General features: G+C 47.0%; 1 long non-coding RNA gene across 1 annotated transcript in view; it reads left to right on the top strand.

Annotated features, from left to right (window-relative positions):
* LOC142784019 (uncharacterized) overlaps window positions 1–20,961 on the top strand; it is a 204,983-nt gene that overhangs the window by 117,966 nt on the left and 66,056 nt on the right. The window contains exon 3 of the long non-coding RNA XR_012888562.1: window positions 17,658–17,852. This is a non-coding gene — a long non-coding RNA (uncharacterized LOC142784019). The remainder of the gene's footprint in view (window positions 1–17,657; window positions 17,853–20,961) is intronic.

Below are 20,961 nucleotides of genomic sequence, written 5' to 3' on the forward strand. Positions count from 1 at the left end.
GGGGTGTGTTGCCGCCGCTGGGGGGCCGTAAAGGTCCAATCGCCCAGCGTCGGCTCAACGCCCAGGATCCCCTTTTTCCTAGACACGACAAAGCCACGCACGGCTAGGCGTGGGAGGGAGTAGAAACTCCCCCGTTAGGTCGGGTCCATGGTGTCGCTACACACCAAATGCCTACTTGCGCAGGCGCCCCTGCGGGGTCCACTGGATGGTGGGACAAGCAGTCAGCGTTATGGTGTAAACGGCCAGATTTGTAAGACACTGAGCAGTCGTATTCTTGGAGCCATAGTGCCCAGCAACCAAGACGCCCAGTGGGATCCTTTAACGACGAGAGCCAGCAGAGGGCGGGGTGATCATTTGTGACAGTGAAACGACGACCATGTAAACAGGGCTGAAATTTGCCAACTGCCCGAACTAGAGCAAGGCATTCCCGTTCAGCAATAGAGCAGTTCCGCTCAGCTGCAGAGAGCAGACGGCTGGCATATGCGATAACGCGGGCGCAGCCGCGTTGATGCTGGACCAAAACAGCACCGATTTCATGGCCGCTGGCATCAGTGCAGACTTCTGTTGGGGCAGACATGTCAAAATGGGCCAGAATAGGTGGTGTTGTGAGCCACGAAACGAGATTGGAGAACGCCGAAGCCTGCACAGCGCCCCAAGAAAATGAAACATCCTTCTTTACCAAGTCCGGAAGAGGTCGGGCCACGTCCGCAAAATTGTTTACAAAACGTCGGAAGTAAGATCATAGACCTAAAAAGCTTCGGACTTCCTTAGTGCTGGTTGGGACGGGGAAGTTTTGCACAGCTCGAACTTTATCAGGATCAGGGCGTACGCCAGAGGAGTCCACAAGATGGCCTAACATAGTTATTTTCTGGCGTCCGAAGTGGCACTTCGATGAGTTCAGTTGCAGTCATGCGTTACGAAAAACAGAAAGAATGGAGGAAATGTGGTTGAGGTGTGTTTCAAAGGTCGGGTAAAACACAATGACGTCGTTGAGGTAACAGAGGCAAATTGACCACTTGAACCCGCGCAAGAGAGTGTCCATCATTCATTAGAAGGTGGCTGGAGCATTGCATATTACGAACGGCATGACCTTAAACTGGTAAAGACCATCAGGGGTCACAAAAGCAGTCTTCTCGCGGTCCATGTGATCGACAGCAATTTGCCAGTACCCTGAGCGAAGGTAGATGGAGGAAAAATACATAGCGGCATGAAGGCAATCCAGGGCGTTGTCAATGCGCGGTAGCGGGTAGACGTCTTCCTTAGTGATCCAGTTTAGATGTCGATAGTCGACGCAATATCGCCAACTGTTGTCCTTTTTCTTTACAAGAACAACCGGGGAAGCCCATGGACTATAAGATGGCTCAACAATGTGTTTGGCGAGCATCTTCTCGACTTCTTTTTGAATGATCTGACGCTCCTCAGGAGAAACGCGGTATGGCTGTCGATGTACCGGAGATGCATCGCCCGTGTCAATGCGGTGCTTCACAATGCTGGTTTGACTTAGGGTACGGTCACAGAAGTCGAATACGTCAAAGCACGATTTCAGGACGTGATGGAGCACATCAGTTTGATGCGGCAAAAGGTCCATGGCGATCATTTGTTTTCACATTAGAAGATGAACTCTGTCGAAGAACAGGCTTGCGTGCAGTTGGGGCGACGCACATCATTGGGGTACAAAGCTGAGATGACGCAATCCTCGGAGGGTGTCAGCGTGGCTAGGGCTATTCTACACGGAAGCACTTGCGGACACAGAGCAAAGTTCAGCGAAGGGATGCGAGAACGGTTTTCCCGTAACGTAATGTTAGTGTGCGGAAAAGTAACACTGCGAGCAAAAGGATGGATGTTATTGGCCTGAACACGTAGTCTTCATCAGGTACAGGTGGCGACGCTGCCACGGCAATGCAGGTAACTGTGTGCGGTAACAAACGGACATGTTCAGATGAACAGAGACGAACTTGGGGCGGACTGGGCGTATCAGGAGTACAGCGCAGCTCAAGTTGCACCGTGCTAGCTGAACAGTCAATGAGGGCCGAATGGCCGGACAAAAAGTCAAGACCGAAAGTAACATCAATGGTACAGTTGGTGAGAACAGTGAAGAGGACGGAAGTTTGATGTCCGGCTATAGTAACGCGTGCTGTGCAGACACCAACGACGGCAGTTGAACTGACATCAGCAACACGAACACATCGTGAAAGGGCTGGAATCAAGACTTTCTATAAGCGGCCACGAATGTGTGAGCTCATAACAGAAATTTGGGCGCCAGTGTCGACTGAAGATTTAACAGTTAAACCATCCACATTTACATCAACCAAGTTCCGGTTGGTCGCAAGGGTCAACAGAGGAATGGTAGGGCAGGTCGTAGCAGCAGCGTCACCTACAGGAGCTGCACCAGCTAGTTTCCTGAAGGAAACCATCGGGCGGAGGACGGGGTTAAGGAACGGGATGGCGGAGGAGACCGCGGGAGTCTACGTCGTGGTGAAGGCGAGCGGCTGTACTGGGCATTGGTCGTGGTGGTCATGTCGTAATGAGCTGAGTCATCACGGCGGGTTGGTCCTTGGCCTGAAGAACGGGCTGATGTGTCGAAGTTTGTGAAGTTTGGGTTTGTGAGCGAGGGCAACATCCACGTGCTTCGGCAATGACGCGAAATGCGTCCCACTCGTTTGCAACGGAACACATGGCCTGTCGTCAGGCGTCCTCCATGTGTTTAGATCTCGGTTACGTGGAGCAGGACGCCGGTAGTGCTGACGTGTGTTCCAGGTAGGCGGCTGGACATCGGGTCGGTGCATAGAACAAATCGTCTGATGGCCCGCGTTTGCCAATTCTTGGCGCACAATGCTCTGTATGAAGGATATGGTGGGCTGAGGATCGTTCGGCGTCAGGACCCTCAAGGGGGCTGGTGACATCGCTTCGATTTCGCGTCTAACGACCCTCGTAATGTCAGCAGAGGGTGGATTGGGCTGGGTCTCAAAACGGAGGTCCTCATATTTTATCACCGCATAGGTGATAAACTTTGAGGACCTCTGAGGACTATGAGGATAAACTATAAACTATTTCTAACACCGCATAGCTGCGGTGTTAGAAAGACAGTAAAAGTGGCGAGCAATGCAACGGCTTTAGCCTCTTGGAAGCGTCTGCACTCCTTAATGACGTCTTGAACTGTCGAACAGCCTTTAAATACAAGAAGGCTAAAGGAATCATCAGCGATGCCCCTGAGTACGTGTGCAACCTTGTCGGCTTCGGTCATGGACTTATCAGCTTTACGGCAGAGAGTCAAGACATCTTGAATATAGGCCAGGTAAGACTCCGTGGATGCCTGGACACGGTTACCAAGCTCTTTCTTGGCGGCCTGCCTGCACCCGGCAGATTAACCGAACAACTCGCGCAACTTCGTCTTACAGACGTCCCAGCTGGTGAGCTCTTCCGTGTTGTTGTTGAACCACGCCTTGGCCGTACCTTTCAAGTAAAAGATAAGGTTTGTCAGCATCATGGTTGGGTCCCCTCTGTGGTTTTCACTCACGAGCTCGTAGAGCTGAAGCCACTCAACGACGTCTTCGCCGTAAGTGCCCGAAAAGTTGCCAGGATCGCGGGATGGAGTGGTCACAATGACCACAGGTGAAGTGGGCGCCGTTGATGCGTGAGGCATGGCTGTTGACGCAGCATCCCTGTCGGTAGACATGTTAGAAGGGGCAACTTGGGGTCCGCTGCGAAGCTCCGTCATGCTTTGCTACCCCGCACCTCCACCAAAATGTTACGGGAGGGCACACAGGAAAACAAGGTTACAGCTAAGATATATTTGAACTACGCCAAGCCTAAGCCGAGATGACAAGCCAGAGCGTGCCCCACATCCCAGAATAACATCGTCTTTCTCGCTGTCTGTCTTGATTCTTCAGCGTGATGTAGTCTTGTAACTATATGTGGAATTTACCATCCCGAAATCACCTTATGCTTATGAGAGACACCGTAGTGGAGGCCTCCCAAAATTTTTACCATCTGGGGTTCTTTAACGTGCACCTAAATTCGAGCACACGGGCCTACAGCGTTTTCGCCTCCATCGAAAATGCAGCTGCCACAGCCGGGATTCCATCCCGCAACCTGCAGGTCAGCAGCCAAGTACCTTAGCCACTACAGCACGGCGAGGGGGCGCAAGCAACAACCATGTGAAGGCATACAAACACACATGGAAAGAGAGCTGAAAGAAAGTGACCGTGTGAAAATGAGCAGCATCAGTCGATGTAGACTGAAGTTCTCACAGCCGGCTGCTGTTTTCGACCACATCACTAGCAAAGCCCCCCTTTTGTGCCGGTCATTGACAGTCGCTTCCTTGTGTTTTTATGCATTTATTGAATGTATAACGAAGAATTAGGTGCTTGTGCAGCTAGGTGGCCGCACTCCAGACTTGGTAATGAAAAATGTTTTGTTGCCATAAATAAAGTGTTCAGTAGCTACATTTCTTTGAGAAATGATGCACTCAGCAAAAAGAAATCAAATGAACAGAAAAGAAAATTAGGTTACCGCCCCGTTGAGGCCAACTGAAGCAATCATAGCCATTTGTTCGTCATATTAAAAGTGTTCCCCAAAATAAATATAAACATGCCAAGTGCATACGACTATGTTACTTGAAAACACTGAATGGAGTTTATTTACAGTGAAACCTCGTTATTGCATACCTGCTGGGGACACGGCATAACCATGCACTCAATGTACTGCGCGTAGGACTCCAGCTTTAAAATTTTCATCTCCTGACGTGCGAATTTCATCTTCTGACGTATTGTTGCTGCCGACAAAGGTGTAAATACAGTGCCACAGCAAAAATTACTGACTAATATGTCCGCCACAAATCCATATCCTTGTTTTTGCCAAAGCCCAGTAAAGAATCTCGCACTTTCACACAACTGTCCAATAGCAAACAGTGGCGACGCAAAGGAGCGTATCAAAACTGCGGCGAGGTATGGGATAGACAGCGTAGTATAGCCACAGAAAAAACGTAATCGGCTGTGCACAATAGATTCTGCCTCACGGCCTGCTTTAAGGTAAAAACTGGGTATTATTTCTATTTTTGTCTCTTTCTCAACGCAGCCGGTTCGCAGAGAGCCAATCGTTTTCAGGCTAGTTGCTCCCACTGACTTACACGTGTGTTTTGGCTGCATCCTAAAAGCATCCAGTATGGTGACAACAGCGCTATACTTGCTCAACCGTGTGCGTGCTAGCATCAGTAAGCAAGACTTCTCGGTGCTTGTGACCTTCATAGCTAAACGCCGTCACAGCAAGCTGCTTGCATTTCTGCGAAGCGGTCCGCGTGTCTACACAGTCTCGCAAAACGAAGTGGCAGCAATGAGCGGCCCGTGCAATAAGCTTATATTGGCACCACACCACACGCCTGCCCTAGCCGACCCTAGGCGATACTTAGTGTGATAAGTCTTTTTATCGACAATAAGTCATACCGGCAAACTTGTCAGTGATCGTCACCTCATATTCGGTTTTCCCTATGATTACCTCTGAGGAGATCACGGCAATTGCATGGAAGTTTGAATGATTGATCGACTGATCTCCCCACATATCAAAATGTCTAAAACAGTTTTCAGTACATTGTGCCATCTGGAAGTTCAGCGGCGCAGTAAACTTTTAGGGTGCAAAACGTTATCACGGTAGGCAGTTGGTATGCACTAACCGGCAGGCAGAAGACAAACCGCCAGGGCCTAAACGGTCTGCAGATGCATTATTCTCAATGACACTAAGCCAAGATTAGTTTCAGCTGCATCTTAGTGATATTTAACTGTACAGTGGGGAAGAAAAAACCAAGAAAAAGCATTTATTTAGCCCATCTTGGTAAAAAGTATAACTTTAAGTATAGTGTTTACATAAATGAATTGAGCACTCAATTTCTAAAGTTCCTAATAAATATCCGCATGAATGAATTGCTACCACATTTCAACAACAAAATTGTAGCTCAACCTTATTTTGAAAAGTTGCAAAAAAAGACAGAAAGAGGGAAGCACAACTTTTCTTCAAAGAATAGAAAACTTATTCTTCTGGCTGTTCCCCTGAAGTGAGCCCTTTTCCCTGTCTTTGATATTGCTTTTGGCGACAACTCCATTGTGTGCTGTTACCTTTAACAAAGCCAATATATGACGAGTTGCTTGAAGTTTGCAAGCTTCTCTTTGATATATTCTTAATTTCAGCCTGCCGTAACTTTTCCCTTCTGGCGTGCAGCTGACGATTTAAGTTTGCGCTACTCACCGTCACAAGTTCTCGAACACAGAAAAAAGAGACGACACAGCTATATTCATAGTTCAAAATTAACTTCATTTTGTCATATACATTCATTACAAAAATAACTTATCACAATTTGCACTTCACTGGAAACGGGAAACTTAAAATCCAAGTTCATTATTGCTACTCGAGCGATTCCCCCCCTCCCCACGTTGTTTCATGCTCGTTCAAGGCAGGTAGTTTACTTTCTGTTTAAGCATTCGATCGCAGTTCTAAAACGCGGGCGATGTTATGCCTTTTCCAGGTGATAGTGATGGGCTAACTCATGTGATCTCTGCTTCAGCAGCGTTCGCGCGCTTTTACCACTTGTCAAAGTTACAATGCGCAGAGGCATGTTGTCAATTTGGACTTGTTGCCGAACATGGCGGCGACAGCAAGAACGCGCCGAGAGTGTCCATATAATTGCTATCACACTGGTAACGCAGTTTTTGACTGTAAAATGAGTGTTTGGGGTTAGCTCTGCCTCCAGTACTCTGTTTGATTTTCGCATTTAGTTCACAAATTTTCGTACCGTACTTACATATAACGAATATTTCTGGGAATTTATCAATTTTGTTATATGCAGGTTTACTTGTACAGATTAACAACGCCACGGGCGTGAAACTGTGCACGAAACTGTGCTGTCCTGCTTGTGCCAGGATGGTTCCTTTCTGGCAAAACTGTGCCTGGATGGCTTCTTTTCTACTGGGGAGTTATTGTAGTGACAAATATGCGCAGAGCTAGAGCAACGAAGAAGACGACATTTGTTGTGGCGGGAGCTCGTGCTGCTACTGATGCTAAAACGACTGGCTGCTGTCTAGCTGCTGTTCGGCACATTAAACGGTTGCCTTACCTGGGCGTTTAAAAGTATTCTTGTACTTCATTGTTCATTAGATAACTATGAAACACCATCCTGCTAGCGCTTCATCAACCTAGCCAAAAGAAAGGCTTTCATAATGTGACGTACCTCAGAATATGCTTAGTAACCTGAACGTTTTTTTTCTGCAGTTTTCACCATCAAAGTAATAAAAAGGATATCCCAGGAATATTTGAAAAACAAGTTTCTCAATTAGCGTTCACACTTTTTTATTAGAATTTGCTTCACACACGAAATTTTCATATTCGCACATCTTTGTTTATTACACAATGTGGTAGGTAATACTTGTCGCTATATTTACCGCAAGTCGACTGCCTTGTGCAACACATTTATACAATAAATGCCTCTTACAAAAACCATGCTGGAACATCAGCCGCGAACGTGCTGCCCTACCCTCGAATTATACCCTCTCCCTTGGGTACGTAAGCGAGCATCTCTGATGGTCAACTCCTGCGAACTTATCAATGCTCTTACAGTCACTTCCGAGCAGCCGTGATGTCACGTGAAAGAGCGGTACTGTAATGTTACGTGACTGAGCAGTACAGAGGTGAACGGTCTCACGCGACGGCAGGTCGCAACAAGCGGGAGAAAGCATGGCTTCCAAGATTAGGTGCTGACAGGAGGCTCCCAATTGTAAAGAGAGCGACGTTCCAGGCATAGTTTTCTAGGAGGCGTTGACACAATATTCCATTCTCTTTTTATTTCACTAAAGCACATCTGCGAGCTGTAATGGCTATAAGATGGAAGGGATGAAACTACCCTTTGGGGTTGGTTAAAAAACACACCTTGCAGAAAGAAGACGGTGTGCAGAGCTTAGATAGATGCTGCTCATAGCAAATGTTGGTAATCATTTTCCTTTTCCAACATGGTACAGCGCTATACAGGACAAAGAAGCAAGGACAGGCAAGAGCTTTTTTTTCTGTCGTCGTTTCTTCCCCCTATAACTACCAAGGTGCTGTTTGAATGCTCGTCTCAAAGCTGAATTGATTGCCTAACCACCAGATCGCGGCAGTAGGGTAGTAGTGAAAGGATAATTGTGGATATGCATGTCAATCAATGGTTCACAGTTTTGCCAGCACAAAAGTCACTTGTTCTGCAGTGACAGGTGAAAAAGGAAGTAATTGAAACCCTGTTTTGGAAGTCAATGGAGTTTCCAAGAGAAGGGTGTTTGTTTGAAGCAGCTAAACAATGCCCCATTGGCTTAACTTATTTCAGTTTTAAAACTGAGTGAAAGAATTCTTTTAGCACTTTTAGTAGAAAAAGAAGACCTTGAAATCTTGCAGTGAATACTACAGATATTAACATGGCCCTTAATGGATGCCGATGACCAACACTCAATTACTCAATTTATTATGCTAATGAAGTGTTCTTTTTAATCCATCGTTTTTTCTAAATATTTCTTAACAATTGCCAACACAGCATAATCTTTTCAATCAAGTACCCTTGCAAAAGAATGGGTACACTTGTGAGAACATCACTTACAAAAGTATTCCCCAAATTTGAAAAATAAAGAAAAAAGACAAGCTTGTAATGCTAAGATAATGAGCATGGAAAGAAGCAGAAAATAAGTTTTGCCAACAAACCTCTGCAGCCGTAGATAAATATTTCTTTGGAAGGCTCATCAAAACACTGCCCAGTATGGTCAGCTTCAGTCCATCGTGCAGAGCGCAGAGATACTGAAAGCAACACACAAAATCATGGAATGCTTTACAATACACTTGAGGAGGCTCACTTCGTGCAAGAAGCATGTAATAGGATTTTTGACAGTAGCAGTTCACTAGGTGTAAACCAGATCCTAATATGTTATCAGGATGAACACAGCCTACACACAAAAGCATAACCAACAAAAGAACACCATTGTTAGACAGAATAGATTGCTTTTCATTATGAAAGTCTAACAATTAGGTATCCGGGGTTTCACGTTAAAAATTCACCATATAATTAGGACCGATGCTGCAGTGGAGAGCAGGGTACAGCCACAGGGTGCACACTGGGCCCGTGCCACCCCCCCTTCCCCTAAATGCTTTTTTCTCCATGGCCTAGAGCGCGAAGAATAACCATTTCAAAGGGGTAATTCTCCCAAAATCAAGGAGGTGCCTTCCCGAAAACATTTCTGGCTATGCCACATGGTGGAAAGATTTTGAAATTTCGACCACACGGTGTTCTTTGACACGCTAATGCTGGCACCATAGCCTCCACTGAAGCAAGAATGTTGCCAACACACAACCTTCAGGTTAGCAGCCGAGCAGCTTAACTTCCGGTCCACTGTAACAGACAACTATAGTGCGCAGGTGTAATGTAATGTTTACTGACCTCAGACACCCCTAATTCAGTCAGTATGATTCACAGGGTTCATACAGGTTTCCAAAGCGAAAATGTAAGGAAATTTTGAAACTACCCAGGACATGTCACAGGCTCTTCAAGGACTAAGATTAGCAAAGAATGTTGAAATATTTGTACTTAGAAATTTTCAAAATTTACTCATTTTTATTGCACTTATATAGTACACACAAATTGCAATTACAACGAACATATCTAGTTTGCACTATAGCTCCATATATTTTCACCAGCTTCACCGCTCCCACAGTAGGGAAAACTATTGCCCCGCCGCGGTGGTCTAGTGGCTAAGGTACTCGGCTGCTGACCCGCAGGTCGCGGGTTCGATTCCCGGCTGCGGTGGCTGCATTTCCGATGGAGGCGGAAATGTTGTAGGCCCGTGTACTCAGATTTGGGTGCACGTTAAAGAACCCCAGGTGGTCAAAATTTCCGGAGCCCTTCACTACGGCGTCTCTCATAATCAAATGGTGGTTTTGGGACGTTAAACCCCACAAATAAATCAATCAATCAACTATTCCCCATGCAGTTTTGGTAAGTGAAACCATATGAACTCAGGCCAAACTGCTGTTTCGGAAATGGGCAGTTTGGTCAGGTCGATGTCGATCCTTACGTGCCAAGCTCAAGGATTCTGAATCTGAGAGATTTCCTGAACAGAAAGTAAAAGGGGTGTCCACTGATCTATTTCTCCCCCTTTCTTTCTTTCTCCAAAAGAAAAATGGGGGGGAATATACTTGTATCTCTCAAAATTTTCTGTCTTGATAACATCTACCAAAATCTACTTCTGTCGAAAGAATGCACGTATGTTTTCCTGGGACCCACGTGATTGAGCCGGCTGCCGGGAAAGTGCAGGTTGAAGCTTCACATAGGGCCAACTGAAAACCTAATGCCAAAGTATAGCCAATGTACCCAGATTGAAAAGAACAACATTACTAGATTCTTCGGACAGGAACGCCAAAACGCCTTTAGCGTTTTTTTACATCTTTATCAGCTCTACCACTGAGTTAGCCGCGTGCCTTCGGCTAATAATCACGTCAGCACAACTGCAGATTCCCACTTATTGGTTGCGGAAAGCAATAGTTCCATTTTCAATCTGCGTGTGCTGGCTGATCACGTGCCTTCAAAACCATGTAATTTTTTACAATATTTGATCGCATCTGTCACTATTTTGTCCGAAGCATTTGTGAAAAGCAACGCTGCTTTAAATGATCCAGCACTGAACGCACGCACAGCTTCGAAGTTTTGTCAGTTACGTTGTCACCACAAATGATCATGCCAAGAGCAACCGCGGTTCTATCCACACCGGTTGTAACAAACGATAACTGCTTCGAGCACACTGCTCTCGGCCTTCTTTCAACGGTTTCAGACTAAAGCTCATACGACTCGTTGCGATAAAGAAAAGAGCTTGTAGTATCTGAATTTTGGCCCAATGAATGTTTAGATGAGCGCCTCTTTAATTTTTTTACAATAAATTGCAGATTGGGCTGCCTTTCTGTTAATTCGGCCACATCACACAAAAAAAGTTTCAATTTCCGGGAGATTTTTCTGACAACCGTGTAAACGTAAAAACAGGTCGAAATCCGGAAGACTTGGCAGGTATGCCAATCTACCACAGAAATGAGGCCACAATGTCGCTTGGGAGGGCTAAGGTATTTGAAAAATTTTCAAGGACGAGAAAAAAATTCCAACACTTCCAAGGGCTTTGAAAATGCATTTTTCAAATTAAAGGGTTTTCCAGAACCTGTACGCACCCTAGGTTCAGAAAAAAACATTTTCCTGGCTGCGAAACTGATTCAAAATTACCAAGGTTGTCATTCCACACCTGATAATAGCAGCACATCAGAAGGATTTTTCCTGAAAATGTAGCACCACACGATAAAACAAAGTTTGTCAATAACAATATCAAATGAACTGCACTGAAGCGCTTATTTGAGCCAGTTGGTACATAATCGACGAAGCGACAAAAAGCTTAAAACAGGGGGTAGTGAATGAGACAGACCGAATACCGCCTTACGACCAAGGAAGGTTTCATTCCATACTGTTATGACCGTCATCAGTAGGTGCCATGCTGTCGCTGAGAGGCGTAGCCGGGCAGCGCTCCTACGCCTGCAACCCCAGTTTTCTCGGAACCAGCGTCCAGAGCTTACGGGGGAGCGGCGCTCTTTTAATCCTCAAACAATTAGCCGACTGGCCGGCTGCCTGTGCCCGCCAGGTATTGTCCCTGCTGGCCGGAGGATGAGACGTCGTGTCGCCACGACGCCGTAAGCCGTTCCAGAGAGGACAAGAAAGACAGCACCTTCCTTGAAGAAACCACGGCCGCTGCCACAAATCGCCCTGCTAATTGAGCGGACAGATTGGCGGACCGTTTGATGTACGCTGTCAGGAGCTTGGGACCCCTCTACCAGCGGCACACACATGACGAGGAAGAGCCCTTCTGGCGCCACCTTGCAGTGAAGTGATCACGACTCAATATGGAATGTTCACGTGGGCCGTGCATGCTCGTACCCCTCGCCTGTTGTGTGTGTATGATTGGTGTTCCACTCAAGAAGGAGGAGCCCAACAGCGCTTAGAACGACGCCGCAGAGTGCGGGACGTCGCTCTGAACTGTGTAACGGTTCAACCACCACGCTCGTGGTTTGTGAACTTCTAACCTTTCTATGCCGTAAAAAAGTGTAAATAGTGCCATAAACCTGTTTGTTTTTCGTATCCCCATCTTGTGAGCGTTCGTTTCCTCAATCCGAAGCTACACCACGCTACCACAAATGACCGGGCAGACCCCGGTCCTCAACAAGTGGTGATCAGCGCTGGGATTCGGAGCGACTACTGAGTACAGTGCTGGGATCCACAACAACTGGTGGCAGCGGTCGGATACGAAGCTACAAGTGGCAACAACAGTCGGCCCATGGGAAGCAGCTGGCTCGAGACTTGGATCCCGTATGATTGAGTGCTTGGCTTTTTCTTGAGTGAACTAGGTTCTAGAAGAGGGTTAAATTTTAGAACTGGTAGTTAACTTTGCTGAAAGACTCAGTTTCGCTGTTTCGGGAGGTTATTTTTGGAAGTAGCGAGCACTCAGTACGATCATGGACTTACGGGAGCTGCAGAAGTCAGACTTGTAGCTGTTGTGTGAGGAATGGGAGATCGATACGAAGGGTATGGCACGAAAACCCATAATCATTTAAGCAATTAATGATTTGGGGGCGGATTATGAGGAACTAAGCGAAGAATGAGACCGTATCATTAAAAGAAAGTTAAGAGCAGCTCAGATGGAAGGAAAGAGTGAAGACGAAAGAGAAGACCTCAAGATAAAGTTTTTCGAACAAGACTGCGAGCTGAGTATGAGGTTGGGACCCCAGCGAGGAGTACTTCTCGAAAATGTGGCAGAGTTCGAGATGTCTAGGTACATGCAGCCTAATGAGATATCATGGGATATGGACCTGTATCTTAGACTGTTTGAACGAAAGTGTAGGCAACTGTCGTGTGAGCGAGACACGTGGTATCAGAAGCTAGTCGCAGTTCTGCCCTGCGAGGCAGTGGATGTTGTGGTGCGACTCAGTTAGCGGCACACGAACAACTACGAAGTTGTTAAAGCAGAGCTAATCAGAAGATTTTGAACTTCTGCTGTCAAAGAGAAAGAAAGAATCAAACCAGAGTCTGAAAGCAAGGTGCGTCACAAAGCGCCGGAAGTTGAGGCGCGTGATGAAGCGCTAAAAACAGAGATCGTGCCTGAGAAGTGCCCGCGTATTTTAGAATACATCAAGGCAGAGTATGCTGAGAACGAGGCCTTGGCCGGTCTGGGGGTAGGGACGATGTCGAAAGACGCTCCTTGCGTGGATGAGGAGAGTGCCAGCAGCCCTAATGGGCCCAGTAAGATGCTGGAAACCTCCTTCGTGCCTCAAGAGTACGTTTCGACATCGTCCAATGTAGGCATGATTAGCACAGTGGCGAATCAGAGCGAGAACGCGACGCTTCAGGAATGCAGCCATGCCATTGAAGAGGGCCCAGTTAATGGCTTCATCCGTGTTGACAAAGCTAACCTGGCCCGACAGTTCGTCGTGACGCAGAGTTCAAAAACATTAGTGGGAGGGAAGACCTAGCACCAGCTCCAACGAGCTTCCCAACTTCTGAGGCCCAACGCGACGTGATGATGGCAACGAGAGAAAGGAGGTACGCAAACATCGCCGAAAAAGAAAGAAGCGGAAGCGCACCACACTGCGTAAGCCTAGGGCAGGTCCCACTTTGTCCCGACTAAGCCGAAAAGATAGGCCGTTAATTCGTTTTAAGAAACGTCAATGGTGGCGATCATGGAGGCGCAAGCGGTGAGCTAGGTGTAGAGGGGGGAAACGAAGTGCGTTACCCCAACGAAATGCGCGGTTGAGTTCCACGACTTCGGGAAAGCGGCCTTGCCCGATGGGTCAAAGTCGAAAGGGCAGTGTAAATAAATACCGCGTAGGGGAGAACACAAAAGGGAAATGGCGCAGGTTTCGCCCCTGCTTCTGGCGTCCCTTTCAAATTCTTGAGGGGAACAGGCTGAAGTGGAAAATGAGGCGTGACGGCAGACCACTGCTTGGAGTTTATGCATTTTGCAGCCTCTGGCGTGCTCTAAAATCACAGGGACCGCGACCCCATCATGTGCGATTCAAGCGAATCTAGTAGCGAAAAGGGGGCGGTCAGTTTGAACTATAGTTGCATGAGCGTGATAAGTATGGTTATACTTAGTGTTGCTTTGTAGATGCAGTCTTCAGTCATTCAATTTTTCGTAAGTTAGGTGATGCGGTGTAAATTTTTCACAGGGAAAACCGCCGAACTTAAGGCTGAAATTTAGCATCAAAGGGATTTAATCATTAGGGCGAATAAGCGCAGAAGGTGAAAACGGGAAATTGTGTTATTTTCCTAGTATTTTCAAAGGTTAATGTTTCAAGAGGCCAGATAGTTTAATGTCTCAGTAGTAGACGATTATTGGCGGCCGTAAATAAAAAGGACGTTGGGGCAACTTTAGCGCTCACTCAATCCGAGTTTCGGACTGATGCTCTCAGCGAGACAGAACCGATGAAAGTGGTCAGCGATGAAAAGAGGCAGGCAGTTGTTTTATGTCAGGACGACAGCGGTAACAAGCAAAGCTGCACTTTACTTGAGCCAGAAATTGGGCTCTAATGACATAACGTACTGCGCTTCAGGAAAGGAGTGCGCTTCCATTGTGTAGGACATTCATCAGTTGCAGTGTTATCTCAGGGGTACTAAATTTAAATTAGAAACAGGCCAGAGCCTTTTCACTTCGCGGCAAACCGTGACATCAAAGAACAGGCGCCTTGTGAGGCGGAGCTTGAGTCTTCGAAAATATCATTTTGGCATTAGGAAAAGAGCAAATTGAACGGGAACGCTGACGTGCTCCGTCGCTCTTTCTGATCTATCTAGGGGTGCTCTCGATGTATCGAAATTGATATTTTAGTTTTTTTTTCGTGCAACTTATTATGTAAAAATGTAAGGTAGCACGTCTGGTTTCTCAACGCAAGTGAGTTCTGATAGTTTTGAATGTGGGCTTTTTGGTAAAGCTAGTAATAAAAATCGGTTTGCCATCCCTCTTTTGGCTTACTTTGTTCGAAGGGGGCCGAGTGCTTGCTTGTGCATGTGGTCGAGTTTCAGAGATGCTGTCGAAGATTCGGCCATTACCCAGACCATGCCACAAGCGAAGGCCAGTTCCTGGCATTCAACTACGGACCCTTTGGTCGTCCCTGCGAGCAGCAGCGGTGACTGCTGCCCTCCGTGACTCATCTGGCGAGGGGGAAGCTGTTACGACCGTCATCAGTAGGCGCCATGCTGTCGCTAAGAAGCGTAGCCGGGCAGCGCTTCCACGCCTGGAACCCCAGTTTTCTCGGAACCAGCATCCAGAGCTCACGGGGGAGCGGCGCTCTTTTATTCCTCAAACAAGTAGCCCACTGGCCGGCTGCCTATGCCCGCCAGGTATTGTCCCTGCTGGCCGGAGGATGAGACATCGTGTCGCGACGACGCCATAAGCCGTTCCAGAGAGGACAACAAAAACAGCATCTTCCTTGAAAGAAACCGCGGCCGCCGCCACAAATTGCCCTGCTAATTGAGCGGACAGATTGGTGGATGGTTTGATGTATGCTGTCAGGAGCTTGGGACCCCTCGACCAGGGGCACACACACGACGAGGAAGAGCCCCCCTGGCGCCACCTTGCAGTGCAGTGATCATGACTCAATATTAGATGTTCGCGTGGGCCGTGCATGCTCGTACTCCTCGCCTGTTGTGTGTGTGTGATTGGTGTTCCACTCAAGAAAGAGGAGCCCAACGGGGCTTAAAACGACGCCGCAGAGTGCGGGACGTCGCTCTTAACTGTGTAATCGTTCAACCACCACGCTCGTGGGTTGTCAACTCCTAAACTTTTCATGCTGCAAATAAGTGTAATAGTGCCATAAAACTGTTTGTTTTTCGTATTCCCATCTTGAGAGCGTTCGTTTCCTCCACCCGAAGTTACGCCACGCTACCACAAAAGACCGCGGGCAGCCCCTGATCTGCAACAATACACAGGGGTTTACATAGCACAAGCAATGTGAAAGGAGAGACAAGACATGGGACTTTCGTTTAATAAATCTTTATATGCATCTGAAAAATTGTCAAGAAGCATTCATCCACTTCACAAATACCCAATTCTCTGGTGAGGAGCACTAACAAAGGCACAGTCACGCACCGATATCACCTTTCTTGTCAATGCAAAACGCCCCTTTGAATTCGTGTGCTGTTTTTTTTTCGCTTCACTGAATGATATTAAGTTACACAAGCAGTACTCACCATGTCATGTTTGTTGTTGGCGGACAGCTGCTTCTCGCTCCCCGGGTCAAGATTCATGACGCCCATGGCAGTCTTGCCCGTGGAGAAGTTGTGTCCAAAGGTGACACCTGCTTCTCCATGACCGTGCTCGGTGGGCATGTCCATGAACACCACATCTCTCTCCCTGACCAGAGGTTCTGTAAAAAAACAAGACGCACCCATGTTACACCTCACAAAGGAAGCAGCCGCCACTTTTCAATCATTTCTTAGCTAAACAGCGAGAATTCTTGCCATTTACAAGAAACGCTGGACCGAATCAGGAAGAGCATATATGCTATATGCTACAACTGCTCAATAAAAGGCATGCCACTAAAGCATATCTTGTTTTCTTAGTTGATCGCAAAGAAAGTATTCACGACTATTTTGAGCGAAGACAAAATGCTACATTTGCTTGAAGGTGAGTGGTGGTGGCTTGACCCAGGCGCCAGTTCTAATACTCATGACAAGGCAGTAAAAAAATTTGGACACCGATTCCAGCACCTGTTCTGTTGTGAAACTGTATGCTGTCACCTCTCAAGTAAGTGTTGCAAGGTTTCCTAAAAAGAGCTTTGAGCTTCCCACAAACATTTACTTATCAAACGAAGCGTAATGTGGAGAGCATACCTTCAGAATACACTAGACATATATTATTGCACAAAATAGTAACAATACAACAAAGCACAGAGAAGCAATGACAGGAAAAAGTGTCTTTCTTGTTTCTTTGCCATGCGTTGCGCCATTAACGCTTCACATAACACTGTGACGTGGTCATGACAGCAAAAAAGACTTCAGTCAGTCCGTTGAAGACGCAACTCGTTATTTCAGCAAACTTTTGCCTAGAAAAGACTAGTCAGACTGCAAGCGATTTTCAAGGCATCTATAGGGTCCTACATAGCTTCTACTCAATGAAAATTAAGAACGTCATAGACCAAGCACACAAAGCTTTAGAAAATTTCATTGAGCTTGTGTCATAAATATACAATAAATGAATAAGTGAATAAAATTTTTTAAATTTATCTCACACTCAAAGATTTTGGTGCTACATTCGAAAATGAAACTTCAACCTTGATTTTCCCTGTTAATATTGAATTTATGACAGAGAAACTTAAGGCATCAGGGTTCTCAGAAAGCATTTCATCAATATGAACGAAGTTATTGTTTCTCTTCAACTACTTTATTAATTCTGCAATAACTTTTATGTCTGCTTGCTAAAATAAATACAGGTTTATCATGAGACTCAAGCAGTAGCAGAAAGAAGTAGGTAAAAAGCAGTTATTGTTCGCTTTGCATAACTTCTTTCATTTTTGTGGTGTTTCGGTTTGGTTTTCATGGTCGACAGATTCGGTTTCATGTAAAGCGTTTTTGCTCTCAGGGGACACTACCATGAATACATATGCGCGGCATTGTACGAAATAAAGGAGTTCCTGCTTGGCTACCGGCTGCTGCGTACCTCGTGTCGGCAGGCGCTTCAGCGCCGTGCCCACTCTGTTCTTCGTGCGGCACGTTCGCCGCATGATACTACATTTTTGCGACAAGGATCATCAATCTACGTGCATCAGGCGTCAAGGTGGGTATCCAGCCTTTTTCATCATGCTGTTGACTCAGCACCCGTGCAAGCTGTCCCACCACTACTGTATTTTCTGCTCACATTCTTATTTTTTCACACTTTGTGCCACTCCAGTCACGAGGCCTACCTATGTGCGCGTCTCTCCTGAAGTGCCGTCTCGACGCTCTCTTGGCAAACATGTACGCTGCGATAGCTCCATCCGTGCTCCTGCAGTGCCTCCTATTTCGTGGTGACAGCGGCGTACGGTTCTTCAAGTTTACATTGATGCCGCTGCTAGGGACGCCATCCCGGAGAACAAGAAGGCACTGCTCCTGGACGCCTTGGGCGTCGAGGGACTTAACACTTACCTGCAGGCCGCCGAAGATGAGCCGGAAGCCGCCCGGCCAACTCAGGAGGTGTGTAAAAATGTGTACGACGCAGCCCTTGTGTGGCGTAATGAAATTTTTGACCCTCAAACGGACGCGGCGTGTCTGCACGCCTACTTCAAAACCCTGCGTCAGGGCTCAGACCAGTCGGCGGTAAAATTTATACAGGTGGTGTGCCGAGTAGCCAAGCTATGTGAATTCGGCGCGTTGGGCGACAACCTCGCTTTCGACCAAATAGTCTCTGGCATAGCGTCGCCGCACCTACAAAGAACTTTTTTCAAGATGGGCAAGGACTTCTCCGTACAGAAGGCGCTCGACGTAGCAAGAGAGAAGGAGCGCGTCGACTGCGTGTTGCTGCAGTTATCTGTAGCGAGAGTCGACGCAGTGTCGTCACGCCCAATTCAAGAAGCCAGGCCAAATGGGGGCCGTCCTCCCCAAGCTTCGCTGCAAGATGGCGCCGACAGGACCTCTACCACGTGCACATCCTCGCTCTTTACTGCTGCGGACACGTCCTCTCCAGCTTCGCCGCCAGCTCGCGCGGATGCCTGCCCCCGCTGCTGGTGGACGCAGCATTGGGCCAACTTTGCCGCATGCCCTGCCAGGAGCCGAAGGTATTCGCGGTGCGGACGTCGAGGGCACTTCGCGTGGGTCTGCCACACTACTTACGGACTCGACCGGTCATCAAGGCACATCGACGGTGACCAATACAGTTGCTGTCCTGTAAATGGACGAAACGGTCACCACTATTGGACTTCTGCATCCTCCTGTACAGACCAATGGATCTGTACCTCGCTCCTGAAATTAGATGACATGTTATCCGAGCTCTGAAAATAATCATCAGAGGTGAGACCCTCACTTGTTCTCTCCTCGGGAGTTCCAGCGAATGCGTCACTGGTGCATCACCATCTGTTTTCGTCGTACATCGGCAGGGTCCGGACGTACAATCAGCATGTCAAGCGTCGACCTGGTCTGCAGCCAGTGGCGGGTAAACTGCATCGTATTCCCTTCTGAAGGAAAGAGCATGATATGTACTTGAAAGGTGTCTTGTCTAAAATAGATCTCTGTGGCATGTAGCTTAATGACAAGTGTGTATTTGCTGCTACTGAAATTGCATTCATAGGTCATAACAAAAGTGCTTGCGGGTTATCACCGGTTGAGTCTAAGGTCGCTGCCATACTTGTTACCCCTGTTCCCAGTGATCTTAAAAATCTCCAATCCTTGGGATTGGTTGGATATTATGCAAAGTTTCTACCACATTATGCTGATGTTGTTGAGCCTCTGCACCGCATGCTTCAGCAAGGTCCGAGTTTACCCTGTGCCGCTGAGGCTAATGCCAGTTTCAACCAGGTTAGAAAACTTTTGCTGACCGCACCGTCAAAAATATTTTTGATAACAATCTTCCGGTGGTGGTTACCACCGATGCATGCAATGTCGGCATCAAAGCAGTGCTCCAAGAACAAAGAGGAGATCAGCTGCTAGCTGTTGCTTTTGCATCTAGAACATTGTCCTCGGCGTAACGCCAGTATTCAGCAGGAAAGCACGAAGCTCTTGCTTCTCTGTTTGCGGTAGAAAAATGGCATGTGTATCTTTGGTGTCGGTATTTTAAATTACGAACTGACCACCAGGTTTTAACTACTTTGTTGTCAGCTAGCGCAATGGGGCGACGCCCCTTGCAAATTTCTTGATGGTGTGCCTGGCTGTTATATTATAACTTTTCTGTACAATATTGCAAAAGTGCTGATAATTCGTAGCGGACGCATTATTGTGGCTGCCAGTACAGCTTCCGCCAGCGCATGCGCTGGAAGAAGAGATAATTTCTTTAGTTGCTGCATGCTTAAATAAGGAAGAATTACAGGCAGCCACTGCTAATGATGGTACCTTTCAGCAGCTTATTCAATACATTGCTGAGGGTAGGCCTCTAAAGAAGCATTTGACTTCAGTACTTGCACCTTACTTTGCAGGGAAAGACGAACTGTCTTATGCAGATGAGCTTATTTTCCACGGGGAATATGTTACAGTTCCAAAAAACTTGCCGGAGGCAATTGATTCAGTTAGCCCATGAGAATCATCCAGGCATAATTCGTACAAAGCAGCTGCTTCGTGACAGGTATTGGTGAATGTGTATTGACAAACAAGTGGAAGGTTGTTTGGTTCGGAATAGTTGCATCTGTCAAGCTGCCGAAAAATCGCGAAACCTGTCTTTGCACCGCTACAACCAGTTCCTTTTCCTGAGAAACCGTGGGAGAAGTTAGACATGAACATTATTGGTCCTCTTTCAAATGTTCCCTCAGAATGTAGGTTTGCAGTCACTTTGATTGACTGTAACTCAAAATGGCCTGAGGTTTGTTTTGTTCGAGACGTTACATCTGATGCAGTAATCACCTTCTTGACTTCAGTCTTCTGCCGTGAAGGTTTTTAGCATGCTTATTAAGAGACAACGACCCCAGTTTAGGTCTCGCCAGTTTGAAACTTTTCTTTACGAACGAGGTATTCAACACCTCTGTTCTTCCAACTACTATTCTGAAGCCAATAGGCAGGTCAAGCAGTTCAACAGGGTCCTGAAAGAGTACATTCAACTAGCCCAACTAAAACACTGTCCTCCAAAGAAAGCAACTACGGAGTACTTGTGTAGTTACCGCTTTTCTGCTCAGGCAACTACGGGATCGTCCTCCGCGATGTTGCTTCGTAAGCATCAACTTCGCACAGCGGTTGACATAACTTATCTATTGTTGCCTTCTACTTTG

Source organism: Rhipicephalus microplus, unplaced genomic scaffold (assembly GCF_043290135.1).
Source record: "Rhipicephalus microplus isolate Deutch F79 unplaced genomic scaffold, USDA_Rmic scaffold_13, whole genome shotgun sequence".
NCBI lineage: Eukaryota > Metazoa > Arthropoda > Arachnida > Ixodida > Ixodidae > Rhipicephalus > Rhipicephalus microplus.